The sequence below is a fragment of the Drosophila miranda genome, chromosome 2 (genome assembly GCF_003369915.1).
Source record: "Drosophila miranda strain MSH22 chromosome 2, D.miranda_PacBio2.1, whole genome shotgun sequence".
Classification (NCBI taxonomy): Eukaryota; Metazoa; Arthropoda; class Insecta; order Diptera; family Drosophilidae; genus Drosophila; species Drosophila miranda.
In genome coordinates, this window is record NC_046675.1 from 16,767,891 (window position 1) to 16,792,341 (window position 24,451).

Here is a 24,451-nt window from a genome sequence, read left to right on the forward strand (position 1 = left end):
AATTTTTTCTGACAACTTTATTAGCCCTGGCCGGGGACGGAGTGACCCGAACCTAAAAGGGTTCGCTTCCTGGAAGAGGCGTGCGAAAAATTCTAAGCAAATAAATAAAAGGCAAGCTTGTAGCCCCGACTAGGGGCAGTCGAGAAATTGCTATGCGGCATGCGTCAGCGTCAAAAACTATTTTATAGCTGATTCGTGTTGTCGTCAGTATCAGCAGCAGCAGCTGTAGTAGCGGCGCAGAGACCCTGGCTAACGAGGCTGCTGGCCAACAGGGCGAATGAGTTTCTTCGACCGGCGAGAGAGAGAGAAAGACACAGAATCCTAGAGGGACGATGGGGAATAAGTCAACGTGGCAAAATGTGTCAAAATGAACAATTTATTTAATTTTCCACACACAGAGTACACACAGATTATACACACATAGACATACACACAGCCTGTCCAAGAAAGGCGACCTTTCTTCATGGAATTTTCTGTTGTTCTTGCGCATGGAGTAAAGTCATTTCATACTTTGTTTTCTTTTTTTTCGATTTGACTTGATGCTATTTAAGCGCAAAACTTTTAAGTTGTTTTAGAAAAGTTTTGCGAGTAGCATAAATTGGATTAAACCAAAAAGATGGCACCAGCGCGGCCATAAGGCCAGGCCAACAGCAACGCACTGTCACACACAACTTGCCAACTTGTTTCCACTCCCCCATCCTGTTATGCTGCTGCTTTCCAATCCCATTTGCTGTTTACCCCTTTCCGAGCATCCTGCTCCAAAAACGACTGCAAATATCTGTTAATGTGTACAAAGCCGAGTGACTGGCGAGGGGCCAAAATGCACGCGGCAGTCGGCTTTAAGGCCCTGGACAGGGTCAACTCATTAGCCAAATGAAGCCCGGAAACAGCGTATGTTTGGGCAAAGTATTGCCAAAAACTTTGAACAGTCAACAGAGAGAGAGAGAGAGAGAGGCCGGTCCGATCGGAAAATCCAATGGGGCAATGGAAAACTTTTCCCCCAGCCCCCAATCTCCCCCGGTAGCAAGTTGAGCCAACCCCGGGGAAAACCATAAATGTCAAAGTCAGCTAAAAGTTTGCATAGTTTTTGACTTTCAGCAGCAGCAGCTACAGGACCTCTTACCCCGATTCCTCGCCCTGGGCCCATGTGGTTGACATATTTGCTGGGGGATTATTAATTGAAACAAGTTAATTTGCACAGAATATTGCCCAGCGAGCTGCTCTTCAGGAGCCAAAGCCATAGCCAGAAATAGCAGCAGAACCGGCATCACCACCATGGACATGGAAATGGACATGGGACATGGAGGGGGACTAGGACAATGTCAAAGTAGAGTTTTGCCAGAGGCTTTTCCACGCCCGCCTCCACGCTCGTCCGAGCTGAGTGTGTGTGGCTGCTTGAGTGTATCTGTGTGTGTGTTAGCATGCTAACAAGAAAGAGCCAAACAAAAATGAGAAAACAGCAAACAAAATGCTGGCAAAAAGTTATTAAGAGACATCATGTTTTATTCTCCGGCTCTTTGGCCCTTAGCCCCCCATCTGAAGGATAAACTTTTCATATGCTTTCTGAATTAAACACTCAGTAATTTTTCCATCGGATGTACCGTACATATGAATTTATGTTTATTTGGCATATGCATATCTAGTTTGTATAAACTTTTGTTTCTGTCTGTGCACAAAAACAACTTATAATTAGCATTTAAAGGCAAGGAAAAGTCATTCAGAGCAAAACCTTTCGTCACAGAGATTGTGGCAGTTTAAGGATGGATCCAAATGATTGCACAGAACAGACCTTCTGCACTTAATTCAAGAGAGATTTTGGAAGGTTTTTGTGTCAGCGCAAATGAAGGGTAAACACAGAAGAAGATTATTCGCCAGACTAATGATGCATTCCTTTGTAATCAGTGCGCCTGACTTATTTTATATTGATTGACCTGCCAAATTATCCTGTCAAAGCAGCCGCAGAACTCAGTTCAGTATTACTTGAGCTTCGAGTGGGTTAGATCAATTATTGACGGGCTCACCGAGACCGTTTTGCAACTGTCTAGGGGCCAATGGAGACTCTACTCTTACCCAGGGGTATCAATAAGAGAAGTACAATCCTATTAAAAGTGCTTATTAGTCGTGGAGTCATTGCCTTATAGTACATACATAATAATCTGTAAAATAAGGCAATTAGCTTTATAATTGTGGAGCAATATTACCTCGAAAGAACAATAAGAAGACTTCAAAAATATATATGTTTCGTATGATAATATTCTCTTCTTGTAATATAAATTTACGGCCTAAACCAATTTGCAGTTATTGTGATTCTAAGGGTTCTTTATTTAAGCCGCCAGTTATGCACCCAAGAAGACATTAAATGCAAGCAACAGCATCCCCAGAAGCAGCCACGTCAATAGCCACCGCACTCCATCACCGACTTGACTAAGCACTAAGCACTCTACCACATTCTTCTTTGGTGTTTTTTTGTTTGTGCCTTACTGTTTTTTTTTTTTGGTGCTGACTAGACCGAGGCGCAAATGTTTTTGTGGAATGCGCTCAAGTCATAAATTGTACACTACATATAACCATGCAGCCAAGCAGCCCTTCCACCATACCCGACCATTGCCATTGACTTGCGCTGACTGTGTGTTGTCTATGTACTTGGCGTTTACTTTTATATTTACTACAGCCCGCAGCATCAGCGGCGGAACCATGTCTCCCTCTCTTTGGGCTCCATAAAAACTCACCAGACAGAGAGAGCCGCAAGCATTTCGCTTTTATAGTTTATTGATGCCAAATGGGTGAAATTGCGAGCGTATTGACGCTGAAAATATTTAAGCTGCCAGTCCAAGTAGCGGAGGGTGGATGCGGGATTCTGGAAGCTGGATGCTGGAGCGCATAGGGTTAAGGAGCAACTTATTTATTTTAGCTGTTTGTACTTCATCAGGCAGCTCATAATGCCTCTGATAATCGCGCTTATGGGCGTTAAATTTTTAAAGCCAAACTGCAACCAGAAGTTCGTGGGGGCAAGCGGTGGAAGGTGGTTGGTAGTTGGTGGTTGGTGGAATGCAACGGGAATGGAGCCCGAAACCGCAGATGACAGCGGAAATGAATCAAACGACTCGACTCACAGGCCAAGTTTGGTCCACATACAGACACAGATGAAGCTGCATATGTGCGGCACGGAAATTTTGCAACTAATCGGATTCTAATGGCAAAATAATTATCAAAGCCCTGTACAGAAGACCCACTCAAGGACTCACACACAGGAGCATACACGGGGCATTGCATTCATAAATTTTGGAATGCCATTAGTTTTACATTTGCGGTTTGTGCTGGGGATAACCGCAAAGTGAAAAGCCGCAAAATGTTCAAGTCATACGGAAATGAATGCCTGTCCAGCGACAGAATCGAGTCGAGTCGAGTAGAGTAGAGTCGAGTTCCAAGGAAAGGCCAAACAAAGTTGGAGAGGCGAACAGCGGCAGACCAGAATGTGGGCAGCTCGGTTAGCCAGTCCAGCATGTGTGTGTCTGTTATTGGTGTGTGTGTGGGTGTTGTGTATCTGTGTGGTGGCTTAGATTTGTCCTCATCTGTTTGTGTGTGTTCAATCAAAGTTTTCAATTAATGTAACGACGCCGCATGCAACTTGAATTAAGTTTCGTAACAGAGATGGGGGAAATGTTAGGTTGAAGGGTATTAATGGAAAATTGCACTATGGCCGAACTCATTTTATGCATGCAGAACAGTGGCTATTAAACCTGGCCAGCAAACAAACAGCAAAACGCAATCGATACCCCTACTACTGGTACTGCCGCCGCCGGACCAAGCAAACACAATGGATGTGTGCCGTGCCCCAGCTGGCCCGAACGGCTGACCAGCCAGCAGAACGCTCTCAGATATTCCCATAATATTCAATTCAATATTTGAAACCGCTACATAAATTCAAACATTTGCACTGTGGCCGAGCCTGGTTTCGAGTGTAAATAATGCGAGTAGCAGCAGCCGATGAACTTTGACATGCGTGTGTTTGGATTGGTTTCAACCCAGCCAGCATAATGACTGATGAAATTGAATTTAAATGGCTTCGGTGTGGATTTCTGGAAGTGCCCGTAATTTATGAATCGTTTTCTATTTGTTTTAGCTCAGATTAGAAGTCTTGCAGTGGCAGCTAACCGATTGAGATTGATCCATTTGATTAATTATGAATTTAACAAAGGTCTAATACCAGAAGTATATTGTTTCCTTTCTTATTCATAGGAAATTCCTAGGTTGGTCAGGGGTTAAGCGTCCCAAATATGCACACATATTAAGGTTGGATTATTCATTGCACTTGCAGCGTTTCGTTAGCTTGAATCAATATAATGGCATACAATGGCCGTTTCGCTTCCGGGCATAGCTACCCGCCAGTGAATATAGTAATTAAACTTGGACGCTGCAAAAAAAAAAAAAAATCGATAGCGAGGCAACGGAATTAACTCCGGCGGCACTCATGCACACAACCACCTATCCACCAGCGAGAGGACAGTCACGCAGACAGACATCGTCCTGGTCAAATGGCCAGCATCGTCTATCGTCCATCAGCAAAAGCGTGAGCATCCCCGTCCCTTGGCCAGCGCTTAATGCGAAAATTCAATTAGTGGCATAATTAGTTGTGGCAAGCGTTGGAGTTCAGATTTTTGGTATACTCGGCAGAAACTGAAATTGAATGAATGCCATGCCACACACAAAAGCAGCAGCAGGGCTGCAGGCCGTTGATGAGTGTTGACCAGCAAAAAAAAACAGCCAAGAGGGGAATGAACTGAATTTTACTGCCGCCTTTTGTATGATCTTGCATTGGCATTTCCTTGCTGCTAGATTGTGTCTTTGCGCCTGATTAATGAGCAGTAATTAATTCTGGCTAATTTACGAGCGGGAAAGCGGCAAAATCTGCTTGAATTCCATTTCAACGAATTTCATTTGGGCCACCAGTAATCCTTGGATGCCGAGGTCTATCCTATCCGTTCGTTTGCTGCACATTGGTGTTAATTAACTAAATGCAACTGCAATAAAATTGATTGTTTTCACTTTGTTTGCAATGCAAATTGCTGTGCCTGGTGCGCCTAATCCCAGTTGCGACAACAGCAGCAGCAGCAACGGCATTTGGTATCGGTTGGGGTTCGGTGGCAGTAAAAACGTTGAGGTCAGCCAACCGTTGCCGTTCGGAAATAGCCGAAAATTGTTTAGCTCCGACCAGGCCAGGACTGTCGTTCTTGCCCCAGCGCTGGAAATGACATTTTTCGCTAACATATGCGCGGTCCTGTGGTTGAGCTCAGCTAAATTGCACCAACAGCAAATTTAATTAGAGTTTGAGCGGGCATGCACATGGTATACAAGTCCATACATACTCGTATGCTGCTCGTACACATGAATATCTACTGAGAGATAGAGCGAATGCTCGCGAAACAAGTCAAATAACAAGTCACGTTTCAATGGCTAATGAGGTCATGTCTAAGAGCCAATGACGGATGCGGTGTAGCCTAGTGTCTGAGGTCTGGGTCTGCCTCTGCGTCTACGTTTGCCAGTCCAGCTACGGCTCTGGCTCGGGCTCGGCTCCGGGTCTGGCTGGAGCCATTGTTAGCCCAGGTACAGTTGTTGTTATTGTAACTGGCTGGGCGAGCACGTTATAATAATGACGACGTGCAGCAGTGGCAGCAGCAGCAAGAGCAGCAGCAGCAGCAAGAGCAGCAGCAGCAGCAACAGCAACTGCAAATGGAGGCAGTCTGAAGTGCCAGCGACGGATATCTGGCTGAATGACTAAAGTTAACACTAACTTGGCAAACAAATAAACATGAAAACAAGGCCGTAGCAAAAGGCGGGTGGCCCAGGAACCGGCTCCAGGGCCACAGCATGGCTCAGGACCCGGACAATATGTCAACACGGACACATGTACACATGAGCACTTGAGCTTTATGTCTCTGTGTGTTCGTGGGTGGGCGTGCATGAGTGTGTGTGTATGCATAGGCATATAATTTCACCTTCCGACTTGGGGGCCCCTTAAACTGTTTGCATTGTTGTTGGTGGCGTTGCTCCAGCTGCTCCTGTTTGCTGTGGGCTGCTTGGCCGCTGCATTACAATTACAATTACAATTAGAAAAGTGTACTTTGTAATTGTATATTCCGTAATTTGCTGTGCATGTGAGGCAGAGATGATGACTAAGGCCATTAACCTGAGGCCACTCCTCCTGTGCCGTCGTTGTCCTGGCAACACCCAAAAAAAGGGCATCCCATTAGCAGGGGTTCTCTGTCTCTGCCCCATTCTGTCTGTAGCTTTAGGCCTGGTTTAGGCATATGATATGAAAATAAATATTTTGGCAGCAGGTCAACTACGAGTTGCTTGGGGCCTAGGCATTAGAGACTGGCACATGTGCGACATCAAAGCAGGCAGGTAGCAGCAAAAAGATTGTGATAAAGTACTTACATTCCATATTCAAACTGGAAAAGTTTTAGTCGATCCTAATTGAAATGGCAGGACTCTCAGCATCGATGCGTGCTTAAATGATAATCAGTCTACGGCATCGGTAGAAGAATTTGGCAAATTATAGAATATTAAAGTGTGAGCTGTGGGAAAATTCCGTACTCAAGCTTGTGGGATTTTACTTTCAGGAATTTTGTAGCCTTGGAATTTTCCGGGTTTTTCGTTTTAGTTTTGCTGAAGTGCCTTGGCATAAACCTGTCAATAAACCTGTGAAACTTTAAATTGCACAAAAGTGCTCGGCTTAATCAATAGATATGAGAGCGACATGCACAAGACACAGAGCCAGTGCCAGCCATGGGTTGGACCCAAACGCAAATATGCGACCCCTGTGGCATTCGTTTATGTCCTTACACGAACTTGAACGATTTAGCTAGGCCCCGGGACCTGCAGAGCCCAGCTCGGGACCTATAATGGAGTCACGTCGCAGTTATGAAAAATATGCGATAATCCCAGAGCAGAGAAGTGCGACCCCAGCGCATCGAGAGAGAACCAAAAGAGAGTCAGGAATTGGCTTTAAAAGTTTCTTATCAGTGGAGAGCTGTAAGTGATTGCATGCATGTCTGCCTCTGACGGCAGTCCTTTGCTGTTCTGTTTGACTGCTTGACTTAAGATGGGATCGAGGAGCACTTGGTGGCTGGCAATTAGGCAGAAAACTTTTTAATAGCTTGTGCCAACAATCTCCACCCATAACTTGATTGTGGCTGCAGCCGAAAAAAAGCAACAAAAAAGCGATTCATTTGCATGACAACCGGCTGGAAAACTCATTCACCTGTGGCGCCGGGGCACGTACAATGCCGCGGGGAAGAGCTTAAAAATCAGGGAAAAATATATGCAAAGTATTGCGTATACGCAGGGGTGACAACAATAGGGGATGTGGAGCAGATAATCAGGAAGTGGCGGCTTATTGAGAGCACATCAAAAATTGATTTCTGCGCCTCGGTAATCGATATCGACACAAGCAAACGTGACAGCCTCACTTCCCATCCTCAGAGCCTGACAGAATCAGAATGGGCGTGCCGTTCCTCTTGGCCCAAACAATAATAATTCATGGCCACATGCGTTGTCCTTGCAAAGGCTTAACGCTTTATCCGGCACAGACGACACATTTAAACGCACTTCCTGCAGCTGTTGCTGATACGAGAAGGCAGAGCCTCCGTACCCACTCCCCATCATCCACGCTATCTGTCCTGTCGCGTCCTTGTCTCTTATCAATATGCACTCGCATTAAGTGAGTTTATATGCGATAGAAATAGCTCCAGGTTCCGCTGCTGTCTTCACCCATACACACACACACACACACACACACAGACAAAGAAAAACACACACCACCACCAGCAGCAACGTCTCCACAGAAAGAGAGTGTGATATAGGGGCAAAGGCAAAGCAAACGCAGCTTGTCTGCTGTCTCGTCTACGAGTATGCGTTCTCTTACATTTTTCTTTCATAAATTTTTGAGTGACATTTTTGATGACATCAGAGCTTTATGCCTTACGCCCTGCCAGACCCAACTAAAGGCACCTGTCACCATTGCCAAATGTGGCATGGCATTCTTAAGCGGCAAGTGTTAAGATGTCAACAGAAAAGGGGGAAAAGACCTGCGTACGTTGAAATTTGAATACTCTCAAATGATCATGTAGAGTTCCTAAAGGTACTCTAGTTTATACTGGCAATAAGGATGGTTTATTATATTCTAGGTTAATTTTACTCCGCAAAATACGCAAAGAATCTAAATATGTAAAGATCGTCTAGACGTGACTCCCTGAGAATTATGTAAATAATTTTCGGAAATCTGTTTCCCCAAGTAGTTTCATCAAAAAACTCTCTCTCTCCACCACCGAAACCCACTTTATATTTGGGGTTGCAAACAACTAGACAAAGTCAACGAAACTCAAGGCCTAATAGGGTCTGCTTCTGTATCCTTTTACCTTTTGCAAAAGTCTAAGACACTTTTTGACGTTGACGCCGTGGCCGAGGTGGGGGTTAGGCGGGTTATGCGGGGGATGAGATGGCATCTATGGGCGTACACCGCCTAACAGGATTATCTGCGAAAAGGTTACGAAATGCGTTATCACGTATCATAAAGCGTAATCTCAAGCGCGTGGTTTGTATTTACATTGCCGGAGTAGATTGCTGTTTAAAATTTGATGCATGGCAACGAGGCGGCAGCGCCATTGTTTCTCCTGCTTCTGCTGATGGTGTCTTGGCGGCTTGGTTGTCTTTGTCTTACGCCAAATTAAACAAATTCCTTCCAAAAGTCAAGTGGGCAGATCTTGAGCAAACAGAACGCCCCTCGCCTTAAAGTAACCTTGAAGTTCCTGAGAAATTTTGGGGAAAAATCAATGAAGCCTAGGTGGGCGACGCGAGTTTTATTCAATTTTTTGTGCTCAGGCAGGGCTAATAAATGGATTTTCCAGGAGAGGTGCCGAGAGCGAAGGGCTGGAGCTGTCATGTCGCGGGTTGGCAAAGAAAATGCTGCACGATTTATGCGCCTTACACGCTAAGCTCAAAAGTATGCTACATAAGCTGCAGCAGTGGCAGTGGCACCAGCAGCAGCGACGGCGACGCATATGTTTGGCTGTTTGGTTAGCTGAAATTCAAATTTTTTCACTGCCAAACGGAACCGAACGCAAAAAGGGGTTCTGGCTTAAATGCGCCACGCCATTTGTCAGCGTAATAAAAATCAAACACACACTCAAAGGCAGAAAGAGACAGAGAGAGAGAGCGAACGCTGGGGAAAAGGGAAACCTCAAAGCCATACAACTCCGGACTTGGATGGGTGACAAGGTGAGCGGCAAGCAGGAACCCCCAGCTGAGCTTCAGCTATTGAGAATTTATATTGGCCACATTTGTAGCCTTTGGCTGGCGTTACCTTGAGCGGCTTTTGAAGTTTTCGCATTTATTTCACTCGGTTCCAGTGCCACCAGCGACAGGCACTTTTTTCGCAGGAATTGGCGCCCACTCATTGTAATTGTGTGCACTTTGCCTTTAATGCGCTATCGTGTCAATTTGAGTTTACCTTCAACCCAGTCAGCCACGCCACGCCATATACTACGGGGTCCTCGTCCTCCTCCTCCTCCTGCCCACATGTCGAAGTGTTTTTACGGCACAATTTATTGCGGCAATTTCTCGCGCTCAAATGCAAATGCAAAACCGAGACTCTACGCGGCGACCGCTCCTCTTCGCCCTGTTTACATTAGTTATTATGCTTATTTATGTGATTTTATGTGTGGCAGCAGCCACTTGACTAGAGTGCTCCCAGGCTTTAAAATTGATGCGCACTTGGGTTGTTGGGCTGTTGCGTTGCTGTTGCTGCGATTGCGGCGGCTACTGCTGCCAAGTGCCCATTAAATTAAGTTTAGTGCCGCGATATGGGCAAGCCTTTGTCTTTGGCACCTCAGCTTCAGCTTCAGCCTCAGCCCCAGCCTGGAGCGATGGCGATGGCGATGGGCATTGAGAAATCACCAAATAATTGCTACGCTTACACTTTGTCGCTGCGCTGGCGCTTATCTCAGGGCAACATTTACAACAAGCAACAAAAACCACTTCAAAGTCGAGGAAGAGCATCGCATCGCTTATTCCTATGGGAACGGGAGGGGCTGGGAGGCCAGCAACAAATTACAAATTCAACAAGCGCCAAGTGGACAACCCTCATTAATTTTCAACCCAGCGCCAGCCCCCAAGCGGTCCCCGGCTCTTGCAAAGTTTTCTATTAAAATTAATAATGTTGCCTAAAACAAAAGCAGTGCCAACAACAAAGCAGAAGCAACGGCAGGACGGAGTCAGTCGCCCAGCATGGGCCATGTCCGGGACCTACAATAAGTTGCGTGGTTCAGTCGTGGCAGCAAGACAGCAACAGCAACAGCAACATCAACATCAATAGGTGCGCGAAAGAGGGTTCGTGAAAAGGTGGTCAAAGGATTGACCCATTATGAATTGTTACCAAAAGGATGGATGGCGAAAAGGTGTAAGTCGACACCATTCAAAGAAACTGTCATAATTATTACAGCTCCACTTTGTATTCAAGCTTACCAGATATCAAAGAAAGTTCCACTTGAAGGTTTATTAAAATTCTCTTCCTCAAACTTTGAGGCAACGCGAACTCAGATTGCGATCGCTACTAAAATAGATGCAGGTGTAGGGTACTTATCTACGTATATAAAATAAAGAAAATCTTAAATAAATTGAAGCCATGCAAGTGACAGTCGTTTCCAAAATATTATGCAGAGAGAGGACTTCTGATAGAACGAAGTGAGTGCCAGATTCTTTGGAATTTAGCATTTTGATGGTTCAGTTTTCCCTTAATTAAATTGAGCAGTCAATATTACACTAACAAACACTCATACACATCCGCCCATATATATGTATACTATATAATGAAAGTTATTCCCTTGATAATTATTCATTTTCCTTTTGGCAACACATTACCCATGTCAAAGGGCGTCCGCCCTTCGCTTGTCTAAACTTGTAATTGAAACTTCCATTCGGTGGCCTGCCCTCTCCGCTCCTCCTGCTTGTCGGTCTCTCTGTTTCATTGGTGTCGCCGTCGAACGCAATGTAAAATAATTAGCATTATGTAGTACTCATATCAGAATGTGCCAGCCGAAGGTTAATTCTGGTCTACCAGCGCGTTTTACTTGTACTTAATTAATTGAGTTGCCGTGTTATGAATACTTCATGATGGGGGGAAAGTGGGACATGGGAGCTATGGTGGGGGCAGGGGGGGGAGAGAGCAGCCAAATAACCGCAGGTAACCTAACGAAGCTTGCCTCGTGTATAAATATTTGAGGCAATTTTCAAGTGCGCCGGGACCCATGGCCTTTGTCTTTTGTGCGTGAAGAGTAAATAGCGCATTGGCAAACAATACCAAAAAGAAAGCAGAGCCGGGCCCCCCAACTGGTAAGGCAATCAAAGAAATTAGCAAACAGCAAAGAGAACAAAAGGAGGAGCCCGGAAGTGGGATGAAAAGAAAGCGAGCCAGGAGAACGGAAGAACGGAAGAAGGAAAGAACATAACGCAGTGCAACGAATATAAATAATTCAATATTTCCACTTCACTTGATGGTTCGCCTTTTTGTTGCTACTCGAACTCGTACTGCCTTGTTTGCACTCTTGGCCTGTCCTCTGTCCGTGTCGCTATCCTTGTCTCTGGAGCTGCGACCCAATGAAAATAAGCAATTGAATGCTCAGTTAAATGTAAGAAAAATCAATTTTCCAAACAATTTTACTGCTGCCTTTCCCATTTGATTGTGTATTTTTATGCACTTGTCGCCGGCTGCGGGCAATGCTCTTTTCCAGCGCCAGCTCCAGCTCCAGCTCCACCCGACCCTACTCTACATTGTTTTGCTGAATAACCCGAGCGACTCTCATCCGAAAAAGGGCAAAGCAAATCAAAAGCACGGCAAAATCAATCGTCAAATCACTTGAGTGCGTTCTCCATCCTCGCCGTCACTCAGCTGATTTTTTTTTCTTCCTGCTTTCGCTGTAGTCTATTGTTGCCTTAGGTGCTGGTTCTTCCTCTGCTTTGCCCTTTCTCTGTTTTGTTTGCCCGTGGAGGCAATGCGACCAAAATGGCAGGCTAACGATTCCTCCGGGTCCGATAGCACGAGTACGCCGGAGAGTATGAAAAAGATAAGCATATTCTCTCGGCTCTGGGTTGACGCTGGAGCTCCGGAGCTCAGAAGCTGGTCTTCAGGTCCAATGTACTTCAGTTCAGTTCGGGCTTTCGGAGCTCGGAGCTCGGCGTTTTAGGCGCTTCAATTGTGTCACGCATGCACGCACGTTGCTTCCGTTTTTCCGGTTGCCGGGTTTGCTATTTTTCCAGCTTCCTCTCTTACTTATTTCTTTCTAGCTCTAGCGCTCGGCTTGGGAAAACCAAGTAGAAAAACAGAACGAAACGAAACGTTGAAAAACAAGGAGGCAGCGACAGACTGGAAAATTTGCATGTTTGGACATGTTGAAATCTTCTTGGGAGTTTGTTGCTTGCGGTACCCAGTTCCGTTTTTCCGTTTTTTCGTTTTTCCGTTTCCCTTCTAGTTTGGAAGACGATTTGGCCTAGCATGAAAATGAAATTTGCATTTGTCAGTGGCGCTGCGATGCTCCCTGGGGAGCGCTGTCTACAATATCTCCGAAAAGTCAGCTGAGGTCGAATTAATTTGTCCTCAATCCTTTTCGGACTAGGTAAACCTCTCACAGTTTCCCATTTCCTCCTGCTAATTCCCAATTTCCCAGCAACTACGCCCATGTCTCTCTCTGTTGGCACATTCGTCTCAAGGGTAAACATGCATTTGGGACTTAGTGTAAGAGTTTTATGTTGCGGGGCAGCCACAGCAGCACAGCCACCAAAAGAATTGTTTGCCAAAAAAAAACCCGAAAGAAACAGAGAGGAGAAGAGCCAACATAGGGGGGCATACATTGGGGCACGTGTTATTGCATTTTAAGGCGATTTACATGTTCCGAAAGTCCTGACACCGACAACTGTTAGGTGGGGAAGTCGCAGCACTTGGGCATTGATTGGGGATTATGCCGAGGCAGCAGCCAAGAAGGCTAATAAGTTGGCAAAACTCTGCCACTAACTTGCACCATTTAGATGATATGCATCTGGAGGCTATTGCCATATCATAAGCGGAAGATGCTAAACAAATTTAAAGCAGGCAACGGCAACCGCCCGAAGGTCATGTTGTCGTTTCCTGTGGCAGCAGCAGGAGTAGCAAGCAGCAAGTGGCAACAGCAGTTGCCGACGCACGCAGCTGGCACCGGATGCCTGGGGAAGCTCGTGCTACAGTTAAAAGTTCAATTTGCGCAATAGCTGCAAAGGCATTTGCACCCACACCCCCGTCCACACACCCCCATCCACACACACACACACACACCCACCCTCCCTTAGAGAGATCCATTGAAGCGTAAGAAACAGGAGCTGGAGCAAACGAAGGAGCAGAAGCAGAATCCGCATCAGCAAAAGGAAATTTTGCGTTAAATTATTACTTTCCGTTTATGCAAAGCATTTGAGCGCACTCACTTTGCTTTAACGCTGGTTTGTGGTTATGTTTTCTGTTGTTCCATCCATATACTATATATATATATCCTTGTGTATATAGAAAATTGCTTATAGAGAAGGGAAGCGAGCGGAGGGCAGGAGCAGTTCCGTTGGGGGCGCCTGTCTATCCGGTCTGTGGGCGAATTAGTATGTGCGACAAGCAAGGAAATTGCAATAGCATCTCATGATGCCACTAAATGCACTGAGAAGGGAGCGGAGGGCAACGGCAACGGCAACGGCAACGGCAACCGGCATCCAAGGCGAAAACTAGAGCGGGCAAGGAAAAAAATTCATTTGCAGCACTTGCAAAAAATTTTCGTACTGTCAACGGGGTGAGGGTGAGGGTGAGGCATGGGGGTAGAAAGTGTAGGCAACAACTGCAGCATTTGAAGGGGACACGACACGACACGACACACATGGGCGCCGAGTGGTGCTTCACCGAGCAGGGTTTCAGAGTAGCAGATGGCACTAACTGAAATGAAACGAAACGTAACGTGGAAATTGCCGGAGCCGCCGACAATGAGGACAACACTGACGACGCCGCTGCCGCTTCTGCTGCCTCTCTCTCTCTCTGTGGAAATGCATTTTAAAGTAAACGCCTCGCTTTTGTCATTTTAATTTTGCGGATTTTCCCATTTTCTTTTCATTTTACTCCGCGCATCCTTTCTATCCTTCTCCTCAAGGTTAGAGGGAATGTTTTTTAATTGAAAATGTTCTGGCAACTGCCAACTGACAAGCTGTTACTGTTACTGTTACCACTACTATTCCTTCCCCTTCTGGCTAGAAAGGTTGCTCGTTTAGCGGTGAGTAACTGAAATGGGTGCCGGAGTTCGGCTGGCCCTCTCAACTGTTGGCCATTTATCTTGCTCAAGGTAATAAAATGTCTATAATTAGTCATTTAATATACAGATTTCCGTTCTGCGTCAAGGGGCGAAAACTTTTGCCAGGCTTCTGCTGCTTCCTTCCTGGAAAATAACACACACACAAAAAAAAAAACAGCGAACCAGAATCGAGAACAAAGTTTTTCCTTCGGCTCATATGTGGAAGTTCCTAGAGCTTTATCTCTGTGTGAGTGTGTGTTTGATTGTGTGTGTGGGTGGCAACAGGAGAGAGAGAGGGCGTAATTTAAGTACAGCGAATGATAAACTACTAAGCAGACTAGCCAGGCCGGGCCAAGCCATACCAGACCAGAGACCAGAGCAGACCAGACACGAGCTGAGTGCGCTGCGAACTGCTTTGGCGAACCTAAATAAATGTGCAATTAAGAGCTGCCCGCCTTAGTGTTGGACCGCACAATTTGCTGCCAACTTTTGCCCTGCTCGTGCTGCTTTTGGCCACACACGTAAATTCTTATGGGTATATAATGTTTGTGTGTGGCAGTGTGCACTTTTAACGTAATATGCTGCCGCTTGCCTGCCTGAGCTATGAGCATTTTTATAATAAATCTTGCCGCTACCGCTTTTGGTTTGCAAACTTCCTGTTGGCAACGTCTTTAGTAGCCAGCGGTGGCAGACAGGCAGCTAGCCAGACAGTGAGATGGACAGACAGTCAGACTGAGGCAGACTGCTGAGGAACCGAGCCGCACCCCATCCCAGCCTGCACTGTGATTTGCACGCAACATATGGACTACTCTCCAGACAAACTCAGTATCTATATATCTGGCCATTGGGTATGGGTATGGGTGTGCAGCAGCAGCACAAGCACAACTTCGTGGAAGAAATAAATCTTTGAGTTTTTACTTTATTGCAGCTGTCCGGCTCTACCTCTCTCCCATCCACCCCACCCTCTTGTTTGCAGCTCAAGAAACTTATTGCGTATACGCCGTGCCTGATGAAGCCGAAAGGCTTTAAACCTTCGCTTTTCCGAAACACGTGTTTCGCTCGTGCTATTTACATAACATCTACAGTTAGTCCCACCTCTTGCCTGGAGTGGAATCTACTGACTCACGCACTTTTTATTGCTTATTGTATATATACTTGTAAGGCTGACATTTTAACGAGCGCTCAAATAAATTTTAATGTCTTTTAAATGATTTCCTGGGTGGCCTCAAAAGGGCTTGATCAATGGCCCCAAGCCCCTCCTCCTACCACCACTTGATGGCCAATATCCTACGTGTTTATGAGCCCGGCTCTGGGAGGCTCAATACCCGACTTAGCGACCGCATCAAAACCAAGTATTCAAGTCCAGCCAAGCGGTGAAAGATCTTTCATAAATATACAATTTGGACAGAACATCTGCTTCTACTGCATTTGCATTGAATGCAGTCTGCGTCTGAAAGACCCTTTTGGTGGCAAGCGCAAAAAAGAGGAAACAGAAAGTAGGAGTACTATATGGGAAAATCAACAAAAAGTAGACAGAAAAATTCTAGACGAAACTGGAAAGTTGAGTTTAAATGTTTCTTTGGAATTGCAGAATAAAAAATGCAAGCAGGCACATGTGTACATTCATATTCACGTTGTCTGCTTCGGTTACTTTTTTGTATATTATTTTTCTTGATTTTTGTGCTGAAGCGCAAAAAAAAAGAAGGCTTCTTGGCCTATTCAGTCGGAGAGTTGCAGTGGTAACGACACGTTTCAAAGGGAAATTCAACTTTAAGACAAAACTTTGCTGTAGTTTGGGAAGTATTGAGGTGCTGAAAGTAGAAAAACCACCTAGCAATTATTATATTTGGAAACTAAAAAGGGCTACTAAGCCTATAAGACTTGTCTTTCCTATCAATTCATATTGGAATGAAGAGTCAAAGACGATTTTAATTGCGAATGTACTCAAAACCCATTTCTCTCTTCCGTTGGCAGCTAGATCAAAGCAAAATTATGAATTATATTAATTCCAAAATATGCCCAAGCTTTGATGACTTTCTTCGGCCTTGCCTTGCCCTTTGCCTATTGATATTTTCCCGATGACCAGCTAACGTGGGATGGACTGTTCTGAACTGGTCCTGGTCCTGGTCCTGGTTGTCAACTGGGCAGGCCCAGTTGGTATCCTTTGTCTGTTCTGCCTTCGGGTGCATGCTCATGGATGTTTTTCAAAACAAAATTAGAGGCAGTAACAACAAAGTAACAGGAACACAAAAAAAAAAAAAAAAAATGAAATAAAAACCGAAAAAATTGTAATGCAAATTTAATTAGGTTTTAAGTGCTTCGGCAAGGACAACGACAACGAAGGCGACGATGCTGATGGCTGTTGCCGCTGCCTGCTGTTGTTGTTGTTTCCGTTGTCTTGTCAAATATTTACTTTGAGAGCGGCAGAAAATTACCAAAAAGGTTGGCCATTCCATTCCATTCCAGTCCCGTCCATCCCACCACCAAAAGGTAATGAAATTTTTCCCGCCGAGTTTTAAAACAGTTTAAAGTTATTACGCCCAGCTACGTGTTCACGGTCGGGAAAATTGATTTGCCAAAGAAAGTTTAAAGAGCTTGAGCTGATCTGGGCCTGAGCCTCGGCCTGGGCCTGGGTCCTGGAACCTGGACAAATGTTTGCTAAGGGACAGGCAAGGGCATGACAGGAGAGGACAGGGCATATGCATAATATTGACTTTAATACTTTGAGGCTTGTGAAGCCGAAAGCTAATTACAGTGCTGGCCGAAGCCGAAGCCGACGCCGACGTCAGAGCCAACGCATACCCGCATCAAAAGTTGGTCACATTTAAATCGAAATTCCCGCACATTGCCAGCGAATGGACTCGAATTGGTTTATTGTCTGACGCCGTGCCGTGGTAGTGGGTAAAGTTTGTCAATGAAACTTTTTAGCGCCCATGCAAATATGCAAATATTTGCTCAACTTTATTAAAATTCATTTTTGTCATTCATTGGTGTTTCGTGTGCTTGTGTGTGGGTCGCCGTGTGTGTATGTATGTGTGAGTCGAAAAACTCTTGACAATAGTTTTTCCAAGTTGCTACATTCAATGTGGGGGCACGCAGGCATGCAAGGAATTTTTGTGCTAAGCGGCAATAATTGCAAATTCCACTGCAACCAAACACACACACCCGCAACCCGCACTCCCACATACCCTCAGAAACACACACTTATACACACACATTCGCAGCGATACTAAAGAGGAGGGGGGAAACTTTTTCCTTGCCTAACTGTCTGCAAATCGCAGAGCTCTCTGTGCAAAATCTTTACCAAAATGTTTGCCATAGGCATTTTGGCAAAAACTTTTGAAGCTCTCTGGCATAAGTATGCTGAGGCTTTTTATATGGCCACACTGCATGCGGTTCTTTAAGTTGCACTCACACATTGTAAGCTCTCTGACACGGCACACACTCGTGCACATACCCATAAAAACCCGAACGTGAAGTAATTAAAACTGATTAACAAAAAACGGATTTCCCACTATACTCGTAAATGGGGATAATGCCAATATAACGCCCACATTTGGCATGGGGACAATTAGTGCCACGATTCAATCCGGTTTAATTTTTGTATGGGTATTATTCGTTGACATTTTAAATGAATGTTTAATAAAATATCAAATAACTGTCTAATACTCTTTAAATATTTTAAATTGGAAATGATAAATGATAATAACGAAGCATCCTAAGATGTTTCAATGGTTTTAAATCCTGGTGGATTTTGAATATGAGACAATGAAGCTGAACAAAAAGTTGAAGCTGAAAATTGATCTAGTCTTTAATGCATTTACTTAATAATCACGAATTTTATTTTCAACTAATTTATTCACTTGCTTGATAAATAAATGCTGATACTTGGCTCTCTTATTTAACTTTTACTCTATTTCTATCAAACTGAGATGATTCCTGTAGAGTATAAATTAGTCAAATTTGCTATATTTTCTTTTTAATTGATTTTATTAAAAACAATATTAATTATATTGTGACTAAAAAACTTATTTTGGGGCTACTATTTTAGTTTTTCTGTTGGCACTTTTTATGTTACTCAGCGCATACAGCTGGGGCAGGGCTGTCAATTGGCAATGTTATCCTTGCCATCGCGATTACTACTGTACTGCGACCGTGGACACGCACACAAAAGCCTTTTTGCCACAGCCCGGGAGTCAGAGGCAGGGCAGCCATATTGCCGGCATTGAGTTGATAGACATTCCGCTCAGTAGTCAAGCAGCGGAAACGTAACGTATGCGACCTGTGTGCTGCCTGCCAGCGAACATAACTAACAGTTCAGTGCACACACTTTGCCGGGCCAGAACAGGCCAGACCAGGCCAGGCCAGGACAGGCCAGGACAGGAGAGACCTCTTTTGGGTCTGGGTCCTGGTCTGGGGCCTGGAGTTCGACACAGAGCAGCTGCTCCAATTCGAACTTCAACTTGCAATTGCGACGTGGCCCAAAAAAGATTGCCAAAGGTGCCAATTGTTTGTTGGTATGCGGGCACGTATGTGTGAATTTATCGGTTGACATGACAATGCAGCTGCAAAATGCTGGCATCGAACAGTACTTCAATATGCTCCCAGTGCCAGTGCCATTGCCAGTGCCCCTGGCTGTTCTCTGTGCCCTGCCTGCCTTCCTGCCCAAAAAACCGGTACTTCTGCGGGTTGCCGACTTTGAAAGAGACTCTCTCTGTCTCTCCCTTTCTCTCTCTCTCTCTCTCTCTCTAACCCAATCCTGATAGCTCTGCCTGTGACTCTGTTTCTGACTCTTTGCTCTTCGATCCCTTGTGTACGAAACTACCATTAGGTGGGATGGCAGATCTGGCCAAGCTCCTGTTCTTTATGCCTTGACTAGTTCTGGGTGTCGAGTGAGACTTTTTGTGCGCTGGCCTCTTGCGAGGGCTGCTCAAAAGGTTGATATCCCCTAACATATACACACATTAGTGTTTAGTGTTTGCCGGATTTTCGTCAGTCAACCCTCGCTCTCATACGTCGTGGCTAAGGCAACTTTGTTGGCAGCGAGAGCGCACACCTCTAATGCGACCTCAACGTAAAATAATTGCTGACCAAAGTGCACTCAAATGCAGACACATGGCCACACGTGATGACCAATGCACTTCGGGTCAAATGTACACTGTGCGAACGAGTGGAACGATGGCTGGGCCAGTGTGGAGTAGTGAAATCGTGACTAGTTTGAGAGGGGCGGAACAGCGGGGGAGCAGAGCACGGAACTTGGGCATTGTAAGGCGGCCCTAAGGTCCTGCCTGCTACATGCCGCTGCCCGGCTCGTTATTCTTACTTTTTCGGTCAGTACGGTTTGAAGGTTTGAAGACAAGTCTCCACTGTAATTGATGTAATTCCTGGCATCCAAGGCATCAGACTGCCCAGGGTATCTCAGACAAAGAGAGAGTAACGAGCTGGACTAGTCTGACTTGGGGTCATTGTTTGTGCGGTAAGCATCTGAACTTCGGCCGGCAGCTGCAAGTTGATGCGTATGCCCCAGGCTAGCCTCCGACCTCTGGCAACCCAGAGGCGGCATGCTGTGTAATGTGAGCTGCATAGGCGAGTATACGCTGTGGAAATTCTTTTAAGTCGCCTCAATGTCATTTGCTTAAAGGACATACATATCGGAATATCGATTGCCTGTGCAGGCAAGTGAAATCAATAATCGGTTTCCCACTCATCTGCCGCAATGCCAGCCAGCCGAAGGTCAATAATAATATAGACAGCCACAGCGTGCTTGCTTGCCAGCTTGTTATTTTCCTTCATTGTTTCGCTTTCTCATTGTTTTGTGTTGGTGGAGAGAGGGTCCAAGCCCCCGGCCTATTTACCGAAAAGAACAAGTACGTTCATATTTGCTTTTGCCCCAGTTTTCTTTACTTTTGGACTGACTGCCTGCTTGTCTCTCTGCCTTCTGCTATCATGACTGTCACGATTGTTCTTGGCCCTGGCATATTATTTATTATGCCGAAATTGAATTTGAATTTGTTGACTCGGGCGCCTGTCAATTGACATGGTAATTGCCTGATCCCGCCCAAGGCCAAATGGAGAGACTCTAGACTCTAGATTGTACACTTAACTGCAGGTCTATGGAAAATATAAGAAAACAAAAAATACTTTGCTAATTACGCCATGCCGAGAGAGAGAGAGAGAGAGAGAGAGAGTGAAAGAGTGGGGGTAAGCGGAAAATAGGTTAACACTTGCCACCGGCTGTTGTTCTTCGTGTTCTTTTTGCTCCACAAAGCTCTGCAGCACAGCACAAATGCACCCTTTGGCCAAGAATTTTTCTCGTTCTCTCCACTCTCGTGGCGGCGCTTCAATCTGAGAGGCGAAAATTGAACAAAGGACTTTGTTTGTTTTCAACTAAATTAGTGCAAATAGTGCAAACACACACGCACATATACGTTTGCACTACCAACACAAATGAGGGCGTGGCACAGGCGCCAGAAAACCCCTGCCTGTGCCAGAGCCGGAGCCACATCCACAGCCACAGTCAGAGCCAGAGCCAGAGGCAGAGGCGGATGCAGAGCCGCAGCAGCAATGCGACTTTACCTTGTGCCACTTAGGCAATACTACAGTAGCAGCAAAAACAACAATAACAATACCTTTTTGTTGGCATTCACTTTCACACACACACACGCACACCACTATAGAGACGCACAGTCTGGCATTGTCTGGCATTTTGTTAGCTTGCGATTTGGGCGCTCAAAAGTATGCTATGCTGGCCATTAACTTTCATCTCAATTACACAAACACACATACGAGCCACGAGTATGCACGTGTGAGAGTGCTCCGAAAAACAGACTCATCCTCATACACGCCACACACACACACACTGGCATACTCGTACATATTTATTTAAGGAATTTTCCTACACCCAAGACAGCAATAACAATGCAACTACAGAAACAACAATAACAACCACGAGAATATGAAGAAGAAGCGACTGACGCAATGGCACGTTTATGCCACACGTGACCTGCTTTACCGTTGGCGTTGGCCAGGGTCGGCGGCGGCGGCGGCGGCGGCAGCGACAACGTCAGTGGCTGCTATATAGTCGCACACTATTTTTACAAGTGTCTACAGTTAAGTGCATACACACACACACACACCCAAGACCTGCAGAAATTACCATGCTCAGGGCTTGGCGTCGTCGGTGCCGCCATCGCCATCCTTGTGGTTGTAGCGTGAAACGAGAAGAAAAACTTTGGCGCTCTCTTGAGCAACAACAACAGCAGCAGCAGAAAACTCAGCCACGGCAGCAGCAGCAGCCGTGGCAGAAGCAGAACCAGAATCAGCTTTGCCGCGAAACTGGAACGTGGAAAGGCAAGCAAGCCCCAAGCCAAGCCAAGCTGAGAAGCTGCTGCTGCCGCTGCTGGAGTCTTAGCCGTAGCCGTAGCCATGGATTTCATTATGCGCATTTTCTACAACTTTTTGCAGCAGGCCGCGTTAGCATTGCATACTTTTAGGCGCTTCTGATACAGCCGCCGCGTCTTCTTTCTCCTCTTCTGCTACGCTGTGTTTTGTGTCGAGTTGGCTTTTGCGCAGACACTGAAATGCAATTTGCATAAGTTTCACAGCTTCTTTCGTTTATATACAGCAAGAGAGAGAAAGAGACAGAGAGAGAGAGAGAGTGACAGAGAGAGCGATGCGACTTTTCTATATAAATATAAATACTATGTGCATAACCCAAGTGCGCTCAACGACGTGCCAGAGAGTGAGCCTGTGTATGCGTTCTCCTATCTATCCACTGCTGGGGCTGGCTCTGTATCTGTCTCTGTGTGTGCCTCGGTGCGTGCTAAGTATGTGTTGCCTAGCTGTTGGCAATTTTCATAACAAAAAAACCAACACAAAATATAAGAAACGAAGATGGAGTTGAGTCAAGCGCCACAAGAGCATGAGCAAAAAAATGAAATTTGTGTTTGTTTTCTACTTTAGCCAGCATAAAAAAGTGAAATGACACTGTGTAACCCAGGAAAAGTTGACGTTGTATAAAGCAACCAAAGGAACCAAAGGAAATGTGAAGGAAATCTCCAATCTGTTTTCTTTGGCGTTCCCCTTATTTGATTATTTTGAATGTTTGTAAAATGACGATAGTGTGCGGATGAACTTAAGGCAACAGACAAATTAAAAAACGAAGAATTTGAGAATTTAAAAATCATGGAAAACAAACAGTTTGATATTGTTGAATTCCATCAGCAATGATTTGGGAAACTAATTGTAAACATAATTATATCTATCCCCAGAGTTTATTTTGCAAAGTAAATGCCAGATATGACCAAAGCGCTGACATGTCATGACAGATTGAAAAAATAATAGTTTGCAAATAACTAGCCTTAAATAGTTATTTCTTGCGATTTGCACTAATAATCCTGAATTGACCTATTTACCTACTCGCACGCAAGCCCATACCCCAGAGGCGTACAAGTGAATTGATGGAGAGACATGCGGAAGGGACATCGACATTTGTCCATCTGAACTGTTGCCTCTTGTGGCTCCCCAAGCCCGTGACCTCAGAAGCAACTTGCCACCTAAGCCGCAGCACGCGCCACTTTGCCCCAAATCCAGGCAGTTGGTTTTAGCTGCCTGATTCTGTGGTCTTTGGAAATGGAAGGGTCTCCCCCTCTCCCTCTCTCTACCTTCTGCCCCACGATTCCCATGTGAGCCTTACGGGCAAATCACTCATTACACACTTACGCTTGCGCGCACAGCGCTGACGACGGCGACGCTGACGCTGACAAGCACCACGCGAGGAGGACGATGATGAAGATGATGGAGGCGGCGTCGGAGGCGCATATCACAAATTATGTCAATTTGCTGCTGCTGCAGCCCACTGTCGCCACCCGCCCTGGGGACCGGGAGACTGGGACACAGTAGCTAACTGATAGAGGGCCTAACTGTGTCTGTCTGCTGTGCTCTGTCTACTCGTTGAGCATTTGACATCTTACATGGGAATTACAAACGCACGAAAATTGCTACCATGTTTTGCGACAGCCCACACACCGATACATCCTTGTACCTACACATAGATGTACATGCATATACGTACATGTGTATATCGGTGTGCCTGATTGTCTGTCTGTCTGCGTGGGCGTCCGCTCGTGCGTCTGTTTTTGGTGGGGCAATGGGAGCGTTTTCATGTGCAAATTTCTGTAGTGTGCCATAAATTATCCGACTGGGAATTGCTTTTCTATAAAACGTGCGCATATTAAATAAATGTCAACAATTTTTGGCATCGTCTGCAGGCTGAGAAATGTCCTGGTTCGGTTCCCAGAGCTCGCACCATCTTTTTATTCTTTTTCTTTCGGTCCTTTTGGTTCCTTCGGCCCGACCCGACCCGACCCGTTCTGGGCGTTCTCTCGCTTGATGTCGGTGGCTGTAGAAATTAAATTACGCGTAACATGATTGCGAGGCTCCCTTTTGGGTATTAATGAGCATCAGGCTGTAAAATAGGTTCATGATGGATGTGTTCGAGTTGCTGGGTTTTGACAGCTGGACAGGTGAGCAATTGAATTTTCAATTTTTCCTCGTATAATCGATGCGTGGGCGTAAAGAGACCGTCAATCTTCTGCGAATATCTCTCTTTTTTCTGATTTACACCGAGGGAATTCAATTGAAGTAAAAGTGCTCATGTTCGTAATAAGAGATTCCCATAAAATAAGTGATGAAAGCCGTTTATGATGCATGCTGGAGATATTGGAGTTGCTTACTCGCAAGTGTTCATGATCAGAGTTTCCTTTTCAAGATCAATCTATTGTATTGTCTTGGTATAGAGATTTTATTTGCAGATTCTCTGCATTTATTTGAGAATCGCCTATTGCGTTCTGCTTTCCTTTCGCTTATTGTTTGCTATCTTGACACTTTTTCACGATCATAGTGACAGTAGTTCGTTCTTTATTTGAGATTTAGCTTGAAAGAATTTTGCTCCTTAACAAACTGTCAAAAATCAATATGGTAGGACTCATAACTCTTTTCTGTGCATTCATGTTTTATTCATCGAATTGATTGATTGACATGCATTTACAGTTCATGTTTCTCTTATTAATTTACGACTTGTGCTATCAGAAACTAACCAAACA

At 45.3% G+C, this 24,451-nt stretch overlaps 1 protein-coding gene across 1 annotated transcript in view; it reads left to right on the forward strand.

Annotated features, from left to right (window-relative positions):
• Positions 1-24,451, forward strand: part of LOC108157117 — a 90,662-nt gene that overhangs the window by 31,572 nt on the left and 34,639 nt on the right. The gene's annotated exons all lie outside the window — the stretch shown is intronic.